Source organism: Pomacea canaliculata, linkage group LG3, assembly GCF_003073045.1.
Source record: "Pomacea canaliculata isolate SZHN2017 linkage group LG3, ASM307304v1, whole genome shotgun sequence".
Classification (NCBI taxonomy): domain Eukaryota; kingdom Metazoa; phylum Mollusca; class Gastropoda; order Architaenioglossa; family Ampullariidae; genus Pomacea; species Pomacea canaliculata.
Window position 1 is genome coordinate 43,172,331 of NC_037592.1, and position 4,238 is coordinate 43,176,568.

The 4,238-nt window shown below is 49.7% G+C and overlaps 1 long non-coding RNA gene across 1 annotated transcript; it reads right to left on the reverse strand.

The window, feature by feature from the left end:
- Positions 1 to 2,339: 2,339 nt before the first annotated feature.
- LOC112559903 lies at positions 2,340 to 3,683 on the reverse strand. Its single transcript, XR_003098435.1, has 3 exons — positions 3,155 to 3,683; positions 2,686 to 2,934; positions 2,340 to 2,486 (listed from the first exon to the last, which is right to left on the reverse strand). It is a non-coding gene; the product is annotated as an uncharacterized LOC112559903 (long non-coding RNA).
- Positions 3,684 to 4,238: the final 555 nt, after the last annotated feature.

The following is a 4,238-nucleotide window of genomic DNA, read 5'->3' on the forward strand; positions in this document are numbered from 1 at the left end:
ATGCTTGCATGATGTAGCTAACATTGTGTAGCTCCACCTCATTGTCTCTCTTCGTCCTTCCATATACCGCCACTGGCTGTCATCGAGAACATCAAGCGCCTAACCCCAAGGACCAACGCTTTATCTACCTAGCCTCGAGCTCTGTGTCTGCGACCAGACAATCTGCTGATGATGAAGCGTAGAGTGCTCTGGCCTACATGTGCCACCTCATGATCTTCTCGCCACATCGAGCACCTGTCGCACTTCCTGTATAGCCGCCTCTGTCTCGGCGACAGGACAGCCTACCTGTAACCATGGTTCCAATTCAGACTGAACGTAATCACCCGCCTCGAGTCTCTGTGGCTGTTCTGGTTTCTCTGGAGGATAGCGTCTTGCGAGCCGATCGACTCATGTCTGTCTGGTGCATCTGAGCTGAGACATCAGTCGCCTAACACTGGGGAGATGACCCCAACGCTTATCTGCGGTGACCATGCCCACCTCGAGCTTTGTGTCTGCGACAGGCTCACAACCGGTTCCAGCTGATGATGAAGCCTCAGTAGAGGTTGCTGCAGCTAAACAATGTGCCACCGGATGTCTCTCGTCTATAGGCGGACTGCTTGTCTCGAGCTGAACAGCTCTAACAAGGACCAATACGCGATTATCTTACCGTCAGCCCCCTCGAGCTCTAAGGTGTTTGTCCTGAGGGCGACCAGAGAGACAGGGATGCTGATGATGAAGCGTAGAGTGCTCTGGGCACTAACATGTGCCACCTTTCTGTACTCTCCGTCCAATACTATATAGGGTCGCTGCACTGTGTCTCGAGCTGGAACAGCGCCTAACAAGTGCTTTCCGATTAGCCTCCAGTGACGTCCGAGCTGTGTCTGCGACCAAGACAACTGCTGATGATGAGCGAGAGTGCTCTGCACTAACATGTTTGTTCTCTCTCGCCATATATAGGCAGCCAGTGTCTGAGAGAGTGTGAGAGAGTGAGTGAGAGTGAGTGAGTTGAGTGTGAGTGAGAGTGTGAGTGAGAGTGGGTGAGTGAGTGTGAGAGTGAGTGAGAGAGAGTGAGAGTGTGAGTGAGAGTGGGTGAGTGAGAGAGTGAGTGTGAGAGTGTGAGTGAGAGTGAGTGTGAGTGAGAGTGAGTGAGAGAGTGAGTGTGAGTGAGTGAGTGAGTGTGAGAGAGTGAGTGAGTGTGAGTGTGAGTGAGTGTGGAGTGAGTGTGAGAGTGAGTGTGAGTGTGAGTGAGAGTGAGTGAGTGAGTGTGAGTGAGTGAGAGTGAGTGAGTGTGAGTGTGAGAGAGAGTGAGAGTGAGTGAGTGAGTGAGTGAGTGTGAGAGTGAGTGAGTGAGTGTGAGAGTGAGTGAGTGAGAGTGAGTGTGAGAGTGAGTGAGAGTGTGTGAGAGAGTGAGTGTGAGAGTGAGAGTGAGTGAGTGAGAGTGTGAGTGAGTGTGAGTGAGAGTGTGTGTGTGAGAGAATGAGTGAGAGTGAGAGAGAGTGAGTAAGAGTGAGAGAGAGTGAGTGAGAGTGAGTGAGTGTGAGTGAGTGTGAGAGAGTGAGTGTGAGTGTGAGTGTGAGTGAGTGAGTGAGAGAGAGTGAGTGTGAGAGTGAGTGAGAGTGAGAGTGAGTGTGAGTGAGTGAGAGTGTGTGTGAGAGTGAGAGAGAGTGAGTGTGAGAGAGTGAGTGAGAGTGAGTGTGAGAGTGAGTGAGTGTGAGTGAGTGAGTGAGAGTGAGTGTGAGAGAGTGAGTGTGAGTGAGAGTGAGTGTGAGTGAGAGAGAGTGAGTGAGTGAGTGAGAGTGTGAGTGAGAGAGTGAGTGTGAGTGAGTGAGTGTGAGAGAGTGAGTGAGAGTGAGAGTGAGTGAGAGTGAGTGAGAGAGTGAGTGAGTGAGTGAGAGTGAGTGAGTGTGAGAGAGAGAGTGAGTGAGTGTGAGTGAGTGAGAGAGTGTGAGTGAGTGTGAGAGTGAGTGAGTGAGTGAGTGAGAGTGAGTGTGAGAGTGAGTGTGAGAGAGAGTGAGTGAGAGAGAGTGAGTGAGTGTGAGAGAGTGAGTGTGAGTGAGTGAGTGAGAGTGAGTGAGTGTGAGAGTGAGTGAGTGAATGAGAGAGTGAGTGTTAGAGAGTGAGTAGAGTGTGAGTGAGTGTGAGAGAGTGAGTGAGTGTGAGAGTGTGTGAGAGAGTGAGTGTGAGAGTGTGAGTGAGTGAGAGTGTGAGTGTGAGAGAGAGTGAGTGTGAGAGAGTGAGTGTGAGAGAGTGAGTGAGTGAGAGAGTGAGAGAGAGAGAGAAAAACAGTGCACGGAATAGAAAAGGAATACATCCCCTGGTTAGCCGCCGTTGGTTTGTTCGGCGTAGTCGCTGTCCTTTCCAAGCCAGCTGTTGTTGAGGTCGATGGTGTGATCGTCGTAGTCACCGAGCAACATCAGCTGACCACGTTGATGGCAGTGGTGGTCATGCCAGTCTGTTAATCCAGTCTCATTAGTCGAGAAATAGTTGGTGGAGTAACGACAGGGAAACTGTAACAACACAGTGTGTCAAACAATAACAAATCTCTTTACAGAAAAACACAATAAGGGGAATACCATCGTAATACTCTGTATGCAATAACATGTTTAGTGTAAGTTGCAATTGTTTCTTTTATCTTTGCTGCCTCAACGAAAAGATTATTAAGGGAGGAGAAATACATTTAGTTTTGTAAACAAGATGCTGATGTACCCTGTAAGTAATCCTGGTAGCCTCTGTTGCTTTACTCGGCGTGGTCACTGGCCGCCATAATCCGTGTCAGGTGATCGTTGATGTCTTGGTGGACAAAGTCGCTGTCCTCTCCTAGCCACCTGTTGTTGGTGTCAGTTGACAGTCGTAGTCACGTGCAGCATTAGGTGGCGCCATCAGTAGAGCCCCCCACTCTTGTCTTATCCAGTGCCCTTAGTCAAGAACACTTTGGTCGGTGTGACGAACAGGAAACTGTTAAAAAGTAAGCGGAGTGTGTCAAACAATTAGAAATCTCTTTAGTCCGAAATGACTGTTGTTAACAAAATAAATCGGATGCCATCATAATACTCTGTATGCGAAACGTGTTTCACTTTATCGACAAACTGAAGTGGGTTCATTATCGTGGTCATCTCGATTTACCAAGGGTAGACGGACAATAAGTTTGTTTTGAAAACTACGATTGCCGGTGTACCTTGTTAATACAACTGTTTGGCAGCCGCTGTTGCTTCTTCCGGCGTGGTCACTGAGCGCAGTTAACCGAGTCTGTGTTGGTCGGTGTAGTCGCTGTCCTCTCCTGGCTAGTTGTTGTTGAGGTCGATGGTGTGGTAGCCGTAGTCATGAGCTCACGACGATGGTAGCTGCTTCCTCCAGGCTGTTTTCAAGCCAGTCCCAGACCAGAATGGATTGGAGGTAGGGGGGAGAGACTGGGGAAAATGAGAGTGAAAAGGGAAGAGAAACGACGAAGATAGGAAAAAGAATGCTAGGTTAGGTAAGGGTGCAGGAATGGTGGGAGAATGAAAAGAGGGGTTACAAGAATGAAGACATGGAGGAGGGGGAGATAGTAGGTAAGGACAGGAGATTATAGGAAGGAGTGATGCCAAAGGATACGAATGAGAGAGAAAGAAAAGAATAGGAATAAGAATAGAAGGGACAGAAAAAAGAGATGAACAGCGCCTAACAAGGACCAACGCTTATCTACCAGCCTCGAGCTCTGTGTCTGCGACCAGACAACTGCTGATGATGAAGCGTAGAGTGCTCTGGCACTAACATGTGCCACCTCATGTCTCTCGTGTCCTATAGGCCGCACTGCTGTCTCGAGCTGAACAGCGCCTAACAAGGACCAACGCTTATCTACCAGCCTCGAGCTCTGTGTCTGCGACCAGACAACTGCTGATGATGAAGCGTAGAGTGCTCTGGCACTAACATGTGCCACCTCATGTCTCTCTCGTCCTATAGGCCGGACTGCTGTCTCGAGCTGAACAGCGCCTAACAAGGACCAACGCTTATCTACCAGCCTCGAGCTCTGTGTCTGCGACCAGACAACTGCTGATGATGAAGCGTAGAGTGCTCTGGCACTAACATGTGCCACCCATGTCTCTCGTGTCCTATAGGCCGCACTGCTGTCTCGAGCTGAACAGCGCCTAACAAGGACCAACGCTTATCTACCAGCCTCGAGCTCTGTGTCTGCGACCAGACAACTGCTGATGATGAAGCGTAGAGTGCTCTGGCACTAACATGTGCCACCTCATGTCTCTCTCGTCCTATAGGCCGCACTG